Here is an 18,063-nt window from a genome sequence, read left to right on the forward strand (position 1 = left end):
TTTAGGGGGAAAGACCTAGTTCCATGTGGATAAAGAAAACAAAACCTCTGAGTAAGGTAAGATCCTCGATTGCTCTCTTCATACTCTGTAGACTCAGCGTTGTTAAAAAAAATTTAGATTTTTGAAAATTCATGAGCTCCCAATAAGTGGTAGTTGCTCAATGCCTGACACACCACCTCTTGGACATTTTACCTTAACTCTGAAAGTTTTGAGCTTTTCTGGATGAGTTTGAAGCTTTGTTCGTGCATAGAAGGCAGGATCAGAAACTAGCTAACATTTACAAAAGATCCAGTTAGGAAATAGAGTTCCATTAGCCCGGTGCTTTGACCTGCGGGTCACAGACCAGTCAGTTCTCTCTGGTTATATACTGGGAAGAAAAATTGCTCTTACCAATGTCTGCTTGGCTGCTCTGCTCTCATTTCCCGCAGATTCTCGGAAGCCTATCTGTGCTTCTCAGTGTTCTCTAGCGGAGTTGAAAAACTCCCCTTAGAGGTGCACAGTTAATTATAAAAGCTGTTACCTTTCCCATCTGTAGTCATGCCCTGGAGCTAAGAGAAGGGCTTGAATACAGAAGAGGAGATGCCCCCTGTACAGAGAGAAACAAAGAATCCTTCCTGGAGGGAAGAAGTAAGTTTATTATGAGTAACTTCCGGAAAAAAGAGAAACAGTTTCTGTGCCCTTCAAGAGGGGGTTCAATTTAGGGAACTCCCTTCCAGTGAATATACATGGAGCTGCATTTTTATAATTGTCAATATTTGTTGTTTTCTCAGCATGCCATTACTCCTCTGGCCTCAAGTGACTTACGGCTTCTGGCTATAAGGCAGAAATGAAATGTCCTATGTTTTATTACATTCATACTGCATTTTGAGAGCATGGTATATTTGGGGGCCTTATATCTATATCACTGGAACCTCTTTCCTTCCTTTTTCCACTTAAAGTTGTTTTCATCCATGACATCTTCATTTGACGCCATATTGTTTTGACTGTTTCTGGAATATTACCTTTTCTGCCATTGTTTATATAGTCTAAGACTTTGAAATGACAATTTATTAAGCAATGGTATAAAAAACCTGAGTGTAGTGGTTGCATTTTTTCAGCAAGATGGAGATGATAATACTTTTCTAAAAAATTGTTTTTCTCAATTCCTCCACTTCCTTAAATCCCTGATTTCAAGTTCTGTTGCATCATTTTAACCGCCTTTTCAGTTCCTCCACATTAGCTGCTGAAGTAGGAAACCTTCAACAAGAGACTCCTTAGCTGTGTTCTACAATAATAGCCAAATTCCAACCCTATGATTTATTATCTTCAAAGGCTGTAATCTACTAAATTTCAGAGATCTGATAAAATTACGTTAATATATACATATACATACATATGCATATATAAAAGGAAGAGCATTGAATCATTCTGTGGTTGTAATAAAATTTAAATCTTTTAAGATTCACATTTTATATTTGAATAATGCTTTTGGAAATCACCCATTTTATTGGATATTTGGAATAGGAAGGGTAGCCAATTTAATTTATAGTGCAACATTTAGGTTATTAGCTGTATATGGAGTTTTCAGTGTGTACATATCTTAGATGATGTGCTTTTTAAGACACCTAACAGAATTAAGAAACAACCCATTCTGATTGTGAATTTGACACAAATTCTACTTTGGTGGTATTGGTATTCTCAAATTATCACAGCGAATACATACCTCCAATTCATTACCCTGCCAGTGGTAGAAAAAAAAAAAGCAGAATTTTGAGGTCATGTTTACTAAAGGGAAAAAAAAAGTACTTGAAGTTTGTAGTTGCAGAGGCATAGTTATTAGTGAAGATGTCCTGTAATAATTTAAAATACACCATAGAAATAGACAAATATAATTTACATGTTTTGAACAAAAATTACAGTAGTATATAAATATGCTTACAGAATGCATATTTATATATTTTAAACAATAAAATAGAACTCGAAAGTAACTACAATTATTTGGAAATTGTAAGCATTTTAAGGAATGTAAACTATTAGATTTAAAAAGTACCTTTTAAATTAAATAGTTTATTCAACACAGCATTAATAGAACAAGTGTATTAATACATTTATATATCCAGTTTCTAATACTAAAGTAAAACTTAACCGTTTAAAAATACTATGCAGAGTGATATCATGAATTAAGTATGGAAAACTTGCACAACAGAAAATGTTGATTTAATATAGTTCAATACTATGCTGGTAAATATTTAACATTTTAAAATAAAAGGCTGAATGTAGTTAGGATTGTGTTACAAAGCACATAATTAAATGTTACTTTCAGCATATTAGTCTTTCTGATAACTTTTTTTTTTTTTTTTTTTTTTTTTACTGGTTTTAGCAATGAAAGTTTGCTGTACTCCTCAAAGTGAGGAAGGAAATATAAGAATCACAAGAAGAGCTAAAATTTCGAAATGTTCTCTTCATTAACATTACTGGTTTTCTCCTTTTTTTGGCCTAGGCAGGGTCAGTGTTTGGCTTAAGTTTTGTGTTCAATATGATATCATTTATGTGTATTTTTATTTAGTGAATGTCTATATTTTTCCCTTGTTATTAGTATGAAGTTGATCTTGATATAAAAATTTTAAGTTGCATGTGCCTCTTTGTTGACTACTGTGCTTTGAGTATGACAAAAGGCACATTGCCATAAACTTGATCTTATAAATTACTCTAGGAAAACTAGGCTTTATGTTGCATATTAATCACACAATATTTGTACAAAATTTTTGAGTATTTTCTTGTATTAGTAGGAAGAAGTATTAAGGCCTTTAGAATCTTTGCTACAAATAGTCTAAGCTTATATGACAACTTTAATTTATTATCTTAACATTTCTAGAATAGATCTTATAAAACATGAATCACCTCCTGAAAGTGGTCACCAACATTTACTAATAATATTTTGAAAACTCAGTGTTTTTTAGATTTAAGGTTTAGGTCTGTGAAGAGGTTAGCATGTTTAAAATTACCTGTGTTAAAAGGATAAGTAAATTATTTTATATATTCCAATAGATGTTTCTTAACCATTTTAAACTAAGTAGTGTAGTATAGTCAGCATTCATGTAAAGTTGTCTACTTTCCTGACAAGTTTTTTGTTATGATGCACATCTATACAAAGGTTTTTATATTTTAAATAAACTTATGCAGATGCAACTGTATTAATCTTATTGTTTCCTGAATAAGAAATTCTGGATTTTATTTTTGTAATGGAATTTTTAGATTGAATATTCCATTGCAGAAAAGTTGGCTTTTTATCTGATAACTATATGAATAAGGATCCAAAAATTGATCATTAAATTTCACAAAAAAATTAACCATATCGTATAGTTTTTCATTTGTTAATAAAATACAGAAGTACAGTTAAGCTTATTGGGTTAATCTTTAGGGTGAGCTCATGGCAAATCAACATTCAGGTAAATTCTTCCATGTTATTTGCCAAAACGGAATGTTCTAGATAACTTATAGCTCAGATTCTTTCGTAGGTTCAAATGCTGTAGTTATTAGAGCACTTTTTTCTTGCACCTAGAGGAAAGATAAATCTCCTTGAGATTGATCTTGGTTTCCAGTTTAAATTTATTTAGGAAAGTCTATCAGTTGTAACATCTACATTTTGTGCTGCTTGGCTTCAGCAGAGATGCTCAACCATGGGCCTGGGGAGTTGAGTTCCAAGTTCTGGAAGTTGAGTTCCAGCTTGAGCCACTGACTTTCAAAGGAAGGGCCTCCCGGGATCTCCGTTCATCTGTCGCTTGGAGAGGATCATACTGCCTGCCACCCTCACAGGAGTGTTGTGCAGCTTAGTTAATTAACGTTTGTCAGGCCATTTGAGATCCTCAGATGCAGAGTGCTAGATAAGTGGAAATAGTCTGATTATTTGTTCATTTTGTAAGTGTGATACCAGGACAGTACAATGCGAATGTTATTTCCCCTTTTCTTCAGCAGCGTTAAATTTATAGTTTAAAGATTGTTGATACCGGACAGACTATTGAGATGCAAAAATGTTCTTTTGGGGACAGTCCGTTGGCAGCCAAACAGACGTTTAAACAAGTGACAATGTTGAATGCCTTTACAACCACTGACAGAAGACTGCAGGAGCTTTTTTTTTTTAACTAAAGATGGCCTGAAGTGAAAAGTGATATTAATTGTTTTGCTTCATATTTAATTAAAATGAAAGCAAAATTCCAGTTATCATAGAGGTGGCACTGACTTAACATAATGTTTATGTACGTAACTGTTTTCTCACCCGATTGGAACTTTTTACTCGTGCATAAAGTACCAAAGAGATCAGACTATATCAGGAAAAATGGGAAGTATATACCTCTCTAAACACTGGTTATGAAGCCGTGACTTTAGGCCCTGTTGGTAGTTTCTCTTTAGGTAGCAGTTGATATTTTCTTTGCCTGAGAGTAAAATAAATAATTAAAAATTATTGACTATATGCAGAGATGAAGAATCCTTGCACATGTCTGTGCTTCTGTGCTATATAGATGTATTTCTGTTGACATCTATTTGAAAAATATATGATTTAAATTCAAATATGTTTCAGTTGAGATTTAAAAAATACAATCCACGTATCAAATTCATTATGTGTAACACCGAACATGACAATTCTGTTTTACCATGTAAAATTTAAGTAGTTTTTTCTTATTTATTGATTATTCATCTTTTACATTTATATACCATCTTTGATAGTAGAAAACAACTAAAACCAATTCCATAGGTATAGAAGTTTGGTTTTATTAGTTTGATTAATGAGGTTTTCAAGTAATCTAATTTTTTTTCTATAAGTCTACTTCTTTAGCCCACACATTTTTTAAAGCACTTTCTTTTTTTAATGCACACACAATAATTGTACATATTATGGGGAACGTAGTGCTGTTGTGAAACATATAATGTGTGGTGGAAAGATTAGGGTAATTTCCATATCCATCACCTCAACATTTGTAATTTCTTTGTATTAGGGACATTCACTATTCCAGCTATTTGAAACTACATAATATGGTACTGTTAACTACAGGCATCCTACAGTGCTACAGAACACTCAAACTTACTCCTCCCGTCTAGCTGTAACTTCATATCCTTCAACAAATCTCTCCCTATTCTCCCTTTCCTCTACCCTTCCTATTCTCTTATCTTTGTTCTGTTTTTGGTTTCTACGAGATCAACTCTTTTTTTTTTTTTTTAGCTTCCACATATAAGTGAGAACATGCAGTGTTTAACTTTCTATTCCAGGCTTATTTCACTTAAAATAATGTTTGCCTGTTCTGTTCACATTGCTGCAAATGACAGAATTTCATGCTTTTTTGTGGCTGAATATATTCCATTGTGTGTATTTACCTCATTTTGTTTATTCATTTATCTGTCGTCGGACACCGAGGCTGATTCCATATCTTGATTATTGTGAATAGTGCTGCAGTGAACATGGAGGACAGGTATCTCTTTGATATACTAATTTCCTTTCCTTTGGAAAACTACTCAGTAGAGGGATTGCTGGATCATGTATGTAGTTCTGTTTGCGGTTTTTTTAGGAGTCTCCGTACTGTTCTCCATAGTGGCTGCCCTAGTTTACACTCCCACCCACATTAACAACACTTGAAAAACAACAACAACAACGTTTTTGTAACCTAGACTGTTTGTGAGGTCTGGCATAGTTCTGCTGGCCCAGGTTTCTAAAGCAGGTGAAGCAGATGTATCTTAGTGAATTGAACTGTAGGTTTGCAGCCACTGTGAAATGTTATCCTTTAGCACAGTATTTGTTCATTATTTCCTGTATAACTATCTTTCGCTTGGCTTCTCTTTTCCATGGACTGCATGAGTCAGGAGATAACAGGGCCCCCAAAGAACCCATTGTTGAGCATTCTTAGATGTTGGAAGTGAAGAGTATACAGAAGGTGGCCCAAGTTTCAGGAGCATAGGGCCAGAATGATTCAAAAATGAGATATGTAGTGTTGATGTGAATCTGGTAATTTTCTGGCAGAGCCCAGTCTGATGGGTTCATTTTACGGTCCATTAATACCTAAAATGCCACAACAAAGTTATATTTTGGATTTTTGTGGATTTTGTTGTTCTCACCAAAAAGGAAAATATTGTCTCCATTGTCATACACACACACACACACACACACACACACACACACACTCCCTTCCCTTAGATTCTGCTCAAAAACTTCCCTTAAGTGTTTATAGGCAAAGGCATTGATTAGTAGACTGCTCTGCCTGTTAACTCAAGAAAGCTTGGCAAGCTAAGTACTACTGTATCTGGTTGTGTTATTAGTTTAAGGAAAGGCAAATTGTTTCATTGATATTTGAAGACACTTTTTCCTTTTGGAGAAGCAATACTATTTACAGATTTTCGTTATGAACTATAATTTACAAATGCAAGGAAGTCTGGAACACAACTTTATATCTGATTAGGAGTGAAGCAGAGGAATCTTAGTTTTGTTTTGTTTTTCTAACAATAGTACACTTGTGATAAATTGAGCGTTTGGCATCATTGTTCATCTCAGAATGATTAAATGCCTCCCTCTCACTTGTAATTTTATATGTTAAATTGCCTCTTTTGAAAAATATAGTTTCCTAATTTTGAAGAATTCCTTTGGACATATTAATTAGGAAAAGGATAACCCATTTTCTACCATGGAAATTTATATATGTGTAACATCATGAATAACCAGAAAATGCTAAGTATATACAGTATAGATATCTATTTTTAAAGGCAAAATACACTTTATAAAATTGCTAACATTAAAAAGGTAGTGATTATGAATCATGCTTTTATGAGAATTTAGGTACAGAATGGAAAAGATTTTTAAAATAGATTTCTGGTTAAAACAATACTTTGTGTGAAGGAAGTGATAAGATCCCTGCAACATGATTTATTGAATTGCATTTGCCTGTAGTGCTACATTTAGTTAAAATTTTTATACAAGACTGATGCTCAGTCATAAAAAAAAGTATTGGTAGACAAAGCACATAAAATTTCGGGGAATTAACTTTCTGATTGTAGCTATATACATTGGGTAACACAAGAATACCTATTTGTAGCTATCAAATTCAAATTCTTAATGAGAAAAAAAATCTGGTGAAACTACTTTAAAATAATTGTATAGGAAAGCATTACAAAAAATATTTGATTAAAATAGAGGGATATTTATAACTGGTTGTCAAGTTATTTAGCATTCAGTTTCTAGGGTTAAGCTTACTGCCTTTCCATTAATTTATTAGTGGATGGATTCCTTTCATCTTCACCAGAACTCTTTGAGGTTAAAACTGTTATTATCCCCATCATTTAAATGAGTAAACTGAGGCTTGGATATTAAGTGTTTTGCCTAGATCACACTGCTCATAATAGCAAAGATTAAATTCTAGCTCTGACAATTCTAGAGTCCCTGCTCATAACTATTGCTCAATATGGTTTGCTAATAAATACTTGGGTCACTGTCTACAATTTCAGAATTAATTTGTTTCATCTAAGCATACACATTTTTATGTGTGTATGTACGAAACAAAAAAATAGCTTTTTGAAATTATATAAGTGATACATGCCTATTGCCAAAGAGTTGGGTAATACAATACACTGTAAAGAAGATGAAAACCACTCATAAATCCCAACCTATAAATACTTTTGTGTTCATATTTTGGCATCTAATGTATCCTTTATGTATATTTAAATGTATATTTTATTCAAGTATAGGATTATGTACCTCACTGTTTTATAATTCTCTTTTTTAATTTTTCAGTGTATTGGGGTCATCTTTTCTCATCAATGAATGCAGCCCACAGTGTTCATTTTTGTGCTTCAGTATACCATGGAATAGTGACATCCTAGTATGTTTAAGGCATTCCCTATTAATGAATATTTAGGCTACTTCCAATTTTTAATTATAAAGAACATTTTGAAGGACCTCCTTGTACATATTATTCTGTTGCTTTATCATCTTTTTGGGATAATTTCGTGTAGTATATTTCCAGTTATTTAAATGAGAAAGTACATGATTTATAACAAAAGGTATTTAATGTCCAAGTCACTGTTAGCTAAAAGGGTAATTTTTAAGCTATTAAATAAGTTGGCTCATAAAAAATGCATGGGAATAATATCCTAGAAATATTTAAGGATTAACTTCTAACTCATAAATTGTCTTATTTTAGATGCAAAAAATTAGGAGAAAAGCAAGTGGCAGTTCTATCACATATATAGAATACAGTACATGCTCGATACAAGGTAAATAGTATAATAATCTTACCTTATATTGCATATGCAGTGTAGTTTATTCTTTAGAGAAATTGATTTGCAAGAAGAACTCATTTTCTTAAGCAGAGTTGAGTCAAGGGTTTTAACTGAAAACAGTCTACTCAGGCTTTACCTTTCTCGGGGGAATAATTTCTCTCTTTTCTCTGCTTTTGCTTTGCCTCCGTGGATGATGCTCCTGCTACCCTTCACAGTTTGTCAAACCAGTTTTGAAGTTTTCGCCTTCCCCAGATGTTTGTTGGATGTGTGGGTCATGGCATGGGCTTTGAGAGAGTACAAGAGAAAATAATTGATTTCTCTTTTCTTTAAAATAATGGCATTTAATTATCTTTGTTTTTATTTGTTGCTGAAATATATTAAATGCATATTGATTGTTAAGTATTTTTCTTTGATAAAGTTGTCAGAATGTCAGAATATTCTTTTTTTCTGTTATTGATGCCTAATATTTCATACATTTGTGAGGTATACGTGGGTAGTTTTGCAAACATGGAGTAAGTAATGGTTAAGTCAGGGTATTTGGGGTATCCATTATCTTAAGTATTTATCAAAATTTCAATGTGCTGGTAACATTTTAAGTCCTCTCTTCTAGCCATTTTGAAATATGCAATATATTGTTGCTAACTATAGAATATTATTACTATTTTTTATGAAAATTTGAAGGAGCAGGAGCAAGAATACTTTCTGAATTAACATTGCATTTGTGCTACCTATATGCTAAAAATACAGATTCTCAGACCACTCTTAACCATACATTCATAAAAATATGTATGATGTTATTTCTGAATGTTTAAGACAAACAGGTTAAGCCACTCTTCTATATGGAATCTAAAAATGTACAAACACTACATTGGAAAGATACATTCACTTTACTTAAAAATAATTATTTGCTATTTTTAAAAAAAGACTCAGTGTGGAACTTTTGAAACAACCTCTTTTGTACATTGAACAATGAAAAAAACTTTACTTGTTACATTTTAGAAGTATATTTGTTTTTAAAAGCGTGGTATAATTGAAGGCAGTGCTGGCTATATTTTAGGAGATGCACATATTTGACTTATCTAAATCTCCATGTCAGAAATTGGCTACCCAAAAGTTCCCTGGTAATACAGGAAAATCTGTCCTCTTTGCCTGACTTACAAACTCATTCTAAGAAAGTTGGATTTTATTTTATTTTATTTTTTTGAGACGGAGTCTGGCTCTGTCGCCCAGGCTGGAGTGCAGTGGCGCCATCTCGGCTCACTGCAAGCTCCGCCTCCCGGGTTCACGCCATTCTCCTGCCTCAGCCTCCCGAGTAGCTGGGACTACAGGCGCCCGCCACCATACCCAGCTAATTTTTCGTATTTTTAGTAGAGACGGGGTTTCACCGTGTTAGTCAGGATGGTCTCGATCTCCTGGCCTCATGATCCACCCGCCTCAGCCTGCCAAAGTACTGGGATTACAGGCATGAGCCACAGAAGCCAGCCGAAAGTTGGATGTTTTTAAAGTGTAAATTGTCTGGATGGACAGTCTACGGTCTACAAATTTACTATCCAGTTAATACACTGTCATAACTTTATGCTGTATGACTACTGGGTGTTTTTGAGTTTTGAAAATCACAGCTTTCCACAAATTCACATGTGATTTAAATATTTTTGAAGAGTCTAAAATAGATACTAACGTTTGAGGTTCCAGTTGGGTTTGGAGATAGGTAAGCTCCACATTTAACTCTGGCTGTGGTTCAGGCCTGCCTGTATTTTATTTTCTGGTAAAATTAGATGTTATGTTTTCTTTTTGCTCTTCCCTTGTGATGTAGTGGAAAGTGCTCTGGATTGGAGGAAAGGAGGCTTTGTGTTCTAGACTCACTTCGTGACTAACTAGCCGCGTGACCCTGGGTGAGTCACTCAAGCCTCATACACAGTTTCCTGCTTTGGAAGATTATACTTTGAAGTATGCAGTTTCTCAAATCTCTTTACAATTGCAGCGTCAAGCAAATCTAGAGTGAAGTAAATTTCCTCTAAAACCTTAAGCATTCAGATCTATAAATTGATACCCGAGGCAACTTTAAGACAAAAATCTTATATTTTAGATGTAATGATGCTGATGTCCAAAGAGAGAGATATATATGTGTGTATATATATGAACTACAAATTCTTAAATATGATTGCCAGCGGGGTGGCTGAGAATCCATAAGTTATAAGCACCTGTCACACATACAGTCTGAAAGCTTCAAAAATTATATTCTTTGAACTTACCTCGTGCAAGAAAGTCCATTCTTTGGAAACAACTTTGCTACAAAAGAGTCATATTAAGGGGCTGCTTATGAATGAAGTTAAAGGGAAGTAAGCACAATGAGAAAATAATTCTGTGAGAAAGTGACATGCTTAAAGTCTCCTTCCTCAATTTCTTGGCATTGAGCGATGATGCCTGTTTTGTTCACAGTCAGATGTTCAAGTCAGAATTTTGGATGCAGAAACTAATTTTAGTAGGTGGGGTGCAAATTTCTTATGAGTCCACGAATAGACTCTAATCCCAGCTGTTTCATTACAATTATAAAAATAAAATTGGCTGTGAATCATTCAAACTCTATTTAATGGATGCGAATAATACAGTTTCATCCCACGGAAATCTTAAAACTATAAACCTATCTTTGTTCTTTATGTTCCTTCAGAGTTCATATGTCATTATTCATATATGAATTATTTGAAGTATAGGTGGTCATGATGAAAGTGACCAAATTTCTACTGGCTCCTGTGGGTTTCAGGAGAGGAGGTAGACTCTAGGGTGAGGCTAGGGATTAAGTGGAGAAATAAATTGGAAAAAGTCCAGGAAAAGAGAAAAGGATGTTAAATTAGGATTTCTTGGCATTATCTTTCCTATTAAGATATATGTTCATTGTAGACATTTTAGAAAATATAAACAAGCAAAAAGAAGAAAATAAGTTATCAGCATTTTTAATGTGTTTACTTCTGGACACAGACACACATGCACACTCAGACATGCTCACTCACACACACAGACATGCACACACAAACATACACACATAGACATGCACACACAAACATACACACATAGACATGCACCTGCAAACATGGATTTGTACGTTTATTATTAAATAACTTTCAGTTTCATTTTCTAATAAATTATATACTTTTTTATAGCACTGTATATTCTGCTACATCATATTTATTGACTTCATAGAATTTCACTATATGTTGTACTAGTTGTCCTAGAAAAGTTGTCTATTGATTTCTTATTGTTGGACATTTATTTCTAATTTTTGCTGTTATCAGTAGTGCCACTTTTATTTAGTATCTTTATAGCTGAATAATTGCAACTTGCAATTATTGCAATAGTAGAGTTTATTGGCAACCGTAGGTCACGTTACCAGATCGTGTATATGTACTCCAGAGAAACAGGAAAACAGTATTATTTCTTGGCTTTCATTAATTCAAATTGCATCGCAGTGATAGCTAAGAAGTAGAAACCCTAAAGTTTTTTAAACATTATTATAGGGGAAAAAGTGAATAACTATGATGATTTGAATAAAGTGCATTTCTTGAGCACCAGCAAAGAATCAGTCAGGTATCGATTTTACTTTCATAACTGAAAGATTTCTCAGTCACTGTGACATTCAGAGAATACTTCATAGGACAATGCACTTACAAAGTTATACATATATGGGGATTTAACTGCCTCCAAAACATTTCTTAATGTGTCAGATTTCTTAATGTGTCTTGGTGAGCACATGAAGTCGATGCCAGGAACTACTCAGTGAAGTGTTTGGTGCACAAACTGAGTTTTGAAATATTTAAATGTACTTTCATTTGCTTACAGCTATTTATACAGCTTATTATAAGAAGGAAAATCAGGTGTTACAGTAAAGACTACAAAACTGTTCTATGTCCTTTCTCATTCAGTTGCTTCTCCAAGCATTAGACTTCTCTAGGCAAAGTCCTTTCATAACACTAGAGATTCACTGTATTTAGTAGTTCATGAAATTTTAACAAAACACACTTCTGTTTGTGGGATTGGAATGCATGTTGGTGAGTGTCCGAATTTAAATATATTGGTACTCATATGGATTCAGAATTTATTTTCAGAGAGCAGACATTCATTAGACCAAACTAACCTATACTCAAACTTGAAAGAAATAGAAATAGAAATATAAGAAGTAGAGAATAACTTTGTAGAGTTAGTTCCTGATATACTGGTCTCTGAAGTTTCTTGTTGTCCAATACATATTAATTTAGCACCTGCTAGGTTTCAGGCAGGAACTGTGGAAGAACTTATAAAGGGTATGAAAATGAGTAGATCAAGATTTCTGTACTCAAGTTATATACAATTAGCTGTAGGTGATAAGACAGGTATGGTGACAGCTAAAATACAATCAGACTTCCATAAAAGAGGTGAAGGGAGATGAGAATGATTATGATTGTTTGAAGAGGAATAGATCACATTGTGTTGAGAGAATCGACTTAGCTGTCCCAAAAGATTTTCTGAGCTTGTTTTTGAAAGAAAGACTGGACTTTTAGCAGGTGAATGTGACAGCATGAAGGGTAAGCCATATAGAGAAGACAATGTAAGTTACAAGGGGCAGTTTCAGGATATAGAAAAGAGAAAATCTTGATAGAAAGGTAGGTATAGTATAGTATGAGGAGCTAAGACTTGACATACAGGTTAGGATAATTTTCTAAAATGTTTATTTGAAAAACTTTGTCTCAGAAGGAAATAGGGAACCATACCAGGATTTGGGTGAAGGATAATTTGATCAAAGCTTTAATAGGGTTAACATGACCGTCTTAACATAGGTTGGCATGGAAAGGACAGGGTTGAGGTGACAAAGACTTATTAGGTTGATCTCTTACCCTATGAGTAATAACAGGGAGCCCACACTAGGGTAATGATGTTGGGAAGTGATTTCTGTAAATATGCTGGGCAGACAATCTTCAAGAGTTAGCAAAGTTGGTATGTGCAGGTGACAAAAAAGAGGCTTTGAGTTTTGATGACTGGAAGGAGACAAATGATAGCTAATCTAGCTAATCTTTGATAAAGACTAACTATGGGCAAGGCTTTACTCTTTGTTTGTAGTATCTTATTTAATCCTCATAATAACCCCTTTATATAGATGCTGTATTTTCTCCATTTTACAGAGAGGAAGTAGAGCCTCAGAGATGTTACGTCACTTGCCAAAAGTCACCCCGCTAGTGAATAACTGGATCAAACTGGATCATGTCCAAGTAGCCTGGCTTCAAAATTCACACGCTTTACTATATTTATTCCTCTTCTCTTCTCTTCTCTTCTCTTCTCTTCTCTTCTCTTCTCTTCTCTTCTCTTCTCTTCTCTTCTCTTCTCTTCTCTCCTCTCCTCTCCTCTCCTCTCCTCTCCTCTCCTCTCCTCTCCTCTTCTCTCCTCGTCTCTCTTCTCTTCTCTTCTCTTCTCTTCTCTTCTCTTCTCTTCTCTTCTCTTCTCTTATCTCTTCTCTTTTCTTTTGAGATGGAGTTTCGCTCTTGTTGCCTAGGCTGGAGTGCAATGGCACGATCTCAGCTCACCACAACCTCCACCTCCCAGGTTCAAGCGACTGTCCTTCCTCAGCCTCCTGAGTAGCTGGGATGTGCCACCACGCCCGGCTGATTTTGTATTTTTAGTAGAGATGGGGTTTCTCCATGTTGGTCAGGCTGGTCTCAAACTCCCGACCTCAGGTGGTCCACCGTCCTCAGCCTCCCAAAGTGCTGGGATTACAGGCCTGAGCCACTGAGCCTGGCCTATATTTATTTTCAATGTATCATTAGCAGAATTCTAGAGTTAACTGTTTTATGAGGGTAAAATAATGAAGCTGGTTTTGTACTTAGCAAGTTTGTAAGGATTCAGATGAAAATATCTAATGGATAGCTGGAAACATAGACTCTCATGGGGAATAGAGGAGTTGGAATGACTTCCAAATTAATTGACATTCATTTAATAATCGAATATAAACTGAAAACCTAGTTTGTTCAGAATATTATAGGAGCAACATTACCGTGACTAAGCTATAGACACTGATTCTTTAAGTCTTTTGCAAACCAATAGCAAAAATAATGTTCAATAAACCGATTACAGCACAAGAAAAAAGAGTGACAGGTACCACAGAGTGAAACAAAATAAATAAATAAAACACAACAAAACAAACAAAAACAAAACCATAGCAAACTGTTGTAGCAATTTAGAAAAGGAAATGACCCCTTCTTAATTAATCTATCAAGGCAGGTATTCCAGAAGAGGTTACTTATCAGTTGGTTCTTGAAAAGTGGTATTTGGAAAGCTTAAGAAACATGGTACACTAGCCTATGGAGAATCTAAGCAGAATTTGATCTTTTCACTCCACCTAAAAATCTATGTTAAAAAAATGAGTGAGGCCCCCTCTGCAGTGAAAGTTACTATTTTGACATTTGTGAGATCAAATGTTAAGATCCTCTGAGTATGTCAAAATCTTTTCATAACTGATAGGATTCAGAAACACCACAAAGACATGAGTGCTTTAAGTGTCTTATTGTAACAAGCTAAACTAAGAGTAAGTTTTAGAGCAGAAGGTGGGTATTTAAATCAAAGTCTAAAATAAAATTTAATTGTTTAATTAAATAACTTCAAAATGTTTATTTTCTTTTAAATATATAACTATATATGTAGGGTGTATATATATGTAAATAGTGCTTATTCAGATATAGATAAAAATAGCCCTACTATTTAGGATCATATATATATATATATATTATCAAAGAAAAAATATACATGACAAATTCTTGAATACACATTTAAAAATGAATGCCATATTTACTGTGCCTGTCTAATAGATTCATTATATATAAGAACTATCAGATTTTAGTTTTATTTATTGGTGTTCTGATTTATTCTCTAATCATTTCTCTTAGATTTAACCCAGTGGCTCATTTTCAAGTCTTGTTTAATGTCTTATTTTATAATTGAGAAAAAAGAGAAATGCTTGCCTGTGATATATCACCTGTTGTTTAATGGCTAACACTGTTACATATCTTAATACTGTATCACATTAAGTCATTTTAAAAGCATTCTGCTTTCCCTTTTGTTTAAAATTCCTACAATCCCTGGGATATTGGTAGGGGGTTAATGGAAGTCTTGATTAAAATCTTCCAAGCTTTAAGGCTTTCAGTTCTTGTAAACAATTTGGATCTGAGAGATAGGCCTATTTATGACTTTTTACTAGCCTGTTTACCCATTTAATGTTAAGAAAAAAATATGCTTTTTAAAAGTTTTGTTATAATAAGTACAAATTAAAATGCCTTTTAAAAAATCAACCACACTTCGTTGTGTGATGATCACAGAATTTATGGTAGTTCTTTTGAAAATTCTCTGAAGATGTATTAAAATCATTTTAAAAGTAAAGGAACTACCCTGAGTATACCAGTTTTCCATTATTTTAAACAAACCTTTTAAGTTTTATATCTAGATTGCTTTTAAGTAGTTATTCCCAAACTTGAAGGACTATGAACTCTAATCATAATCAATCTGCACTTGTGTCATAATAGCTAACCTAACTATAGTGGGTGAAAGTCTTGGAAATAGGTAACAATACAGTCGGAGTTTACACTTGGGCTCACAGTCCCAGTGCAGATGATTGATCCAGTGGACCAGCCCAAGCTAGTCTGACCTTTCTTATGGCTGGCAACATGGACTGCATAGTATTCTGGTTTGGTCCGACGTCTTGGTTATTCTATTTTTAATGAACAAACATGATGAGTTTCAAACATGGTGGTTTTGGTTTACATGGGGTTGAGTTGGCATACATGTAGTTTCCAGTTATGATTTTAATGTATCCATTTCATGGCAATGTTGGGGTTTATGTGATACTCCTTGGGCTTGAAATTGAAGTTCATTGAAGTGTGTGTGTGTGAGTGTGTGTGTGTGTGTGTGTGTGTGTGTTTGAGGTTTTTCCACTAAAAGCAAGGAGCTTTTAGACAAGTATGGGACACAGTAGAACAAAGATATGAGAGATACTGCAAATACTGGTTCTTTTAATTTATCCGTTTGCAAATTTTCCTCCCATACCAGATTTAGAGCTCCTGAGGGCAGTGCATTTTTATATTTCTGTTTCTTTTTTTTTTTTTTTGATTTATTTATTATTATTATACTTTAAGTTGTAGGGTACATGTGCATAACGTGCAGGTTTGTTACATATGTATACTTGTGCCATTATATTTCTGTTTCTTGTTGGCCCTGTTATACTGCTAATCTTTTAGGAGGTCTAGAATCAATGTATCTTTAATTGAATAGAATTACATGAGGAAATATGCATTTTTTAAATTTGGAAAACCATATTTTATTTCCTAGATGGGACTGCCATACCGCCTGTGTAAATTTTCTACCATTAATTAAGTTTATAATTATAAATTGATTATTATTTGAATACTCTTTTTAGGACTGATGAATTAGTAAATTATTACTTTGTGCATTATTTCCAGTAACCTTTAGGGTATAATACTATCTAGTGAGTTACTTACTCTGGGAAAAATCAATTACAGCAATTTAGGGTTCATATAACAATAAAAAGTATTTGAGCTTTAATGGAACATCCTAACACTTGATATATATCTATATCTACATGTATATCTATATCTATATATCCCTTTTTCTGAGTTATCTGGCGAAACAGAGATTTCTTAAGGTTTATAGAATTTTGTGACACAGGAATCTAGAGACACAATCTGCCAGTGCATTTCTAGGTTTTAAAAGTTTCAGTTCAAACCTAAATTGTCTATTTTTTAAATCATGACTCCAAAATTTATTTTTTATATACCTTCTTTTTTTAAATAAAATTAACTATAGATTCAATTTCGGTTGAACTTAGTCTTCTACACAGCTATATTATTAGGTTATAGAACACAGTGCTACCAAGTGTTGAAACAAAAATGTGAAGAATGATTTACCATACCAATATACTGCTTCCTTCTAAAGAAGGGAGGTATTTTAGAATATTAGATACTGGGCTCAAGATAACCAAAAATGTGTAATGGGACCATTTATCTAGATCATTTTATGACCCAGTCAGAGAAGCAAAGGCATATAGCCCCGAAAGCATGATAAGAAGAAGGGAACGATACTAGTAGGTATTATTGCTTAAGCCTGCAACATGACTTAACTAGAGACAAACCTGGATAGGAGAATTTGAAAGCTTTTATGAACTCAGGAATGCATACGATGTTTGTACTACAATCCCAACCTCATCATCTTAATCTCTTTGCCTAGAAAAGATGAATAAAAGTACAGGTTATATTTATGAAACTGAAATCTATGAAGGCGTGGAGCTCTTTTCCACAAGTGGGAGTTCTTGTCTGTTTTCTTGACCCTTTAGCAAATTAGTGGAAGTAAAGGAGGGAGAGAGGGTATAGCTGTATGGAAATAAAGTTGGTGAAGTATTCTGTTCTTCTGTTCTTAGCCTTGATGTTGAACCATGCCTACACTATGCTATCCCTCTGGTACCAGATTTATTGCCTGCCAGGATTGGAATTCATACAGAGAGGAAGGATTCATGAAAAAATAATCAAAGTCAGGAAAGTCTTTTTCTGTAATCTTGTCTCATACAGTGAGTTATTTTTGTCTGGGTAGTTTACGGGGATGTAACTCCTTCAGTCATCTAACCGTGATGTAGTAAAAGTCATTTGCAGGAAATGAAACTCCACTTTGTTACTTTTTTCACTTAAAGGCTAATCTGATTAGCTTTAAAACATTTGTTCATCTTTTAATTCAGTATTTGTACGATGCCTATGGAAGACATATGGATTTAAATAAAACTTGGCTAACCATCTGCCGATAAGG

General features: G+C 34.0%; 1 protein-coding gene across 11 annotated transcripts in view; it reads left to right on the forward strand.

Annotated features, from left to right (window-relative positions):
- Positions 1–18,063, forward strand: part of LOC105475954 (transcriptional repressor GATA binding 1) — a 264,087-nt gene that overhangs the window by 83,642 nt on the left and 162,382 nt on the right. The window lies entirely within an intron of this gene.

This window comes from Macaca nemestrina, chromosome 8 (genome assembly GCF_043159975.1).
Source record: "Macaca nemestrina isolate mMacNem1 chromosome 8, mMacNem.hap1, whole genome shotgun sequence".
NCBI lineage: Eukaryota > Metazoa > Chordata > Mammalia > Primates > Cercopithecidae > Macaca > Macaca nemestrina.